Below are 444 nucleotides of genomic sequence, written 5' to 3'. Positions count from 1 at the left end.
CACACACACACACACACACACACACACACACACACACACACACACACACACACACACACACACACACGAGTAAATAAAAAAATTTTGACTTGAATTTTTAGCTACCCTTCAATACAACAACAGAATGTGTGCAAAAATTCTTATTACTTATAATTTAAAAGTATTTGAAATAGAATTAAATTAAAATAATAAATTAAAATAAAAAAGTATTTAGGTATTTTATACGTATATATAATTTAAATCAAATTTATTTGTGTATGTTACAATTTATATTCATATGTTCAAATACATTAAATAGATTTAATTTAAACTAGAATTATTATAATAACTATTACAAATGTTTACAAAAGTTAACGTGCGTGTGTGTTTATGTATGCATGTATGTGTGTATATATATATATATATATATATATACACATAAATATACTTACATATATATATTAA

General features: G+C 22.3%; 1 protein-coding gene across 1 annotated transcript in view; it reads right to left on the bottom strand.

The window, feature by feature from the left end:
• Positions 1-444, bottom strand: part of LOC107667879 (nipped-B-like protein A) — a 54652-nt gene that overhangs the window by 6577 nt on the left and 47631 nt on the right. The gene's annotated exons all lie outside the window — the stretch shown is intronic.

Source organism: Sinocyclocheilus anshuiensis, unplaced genomic scaffold (assembly GCF_001515605.1).
Source record: "Sinocyclocheilus anshuiensis isolate Anshui unplaced genomic scaffold, SAMN03320099.WGS_v1.1 scaffold2285, whole genome shotgun sequence".
NCBI lineage: Eukaryota > Metazoa > Chordata > Actinopteri > Cypriniformes > Cyprinidae > Sinocyclocheilus > Sinocyclocheilus anshuiensis.
Note: the sequence above shows the minus strand (reverse complement) of the source record. Positions and strands in the feature narration are given on the sequence as shown.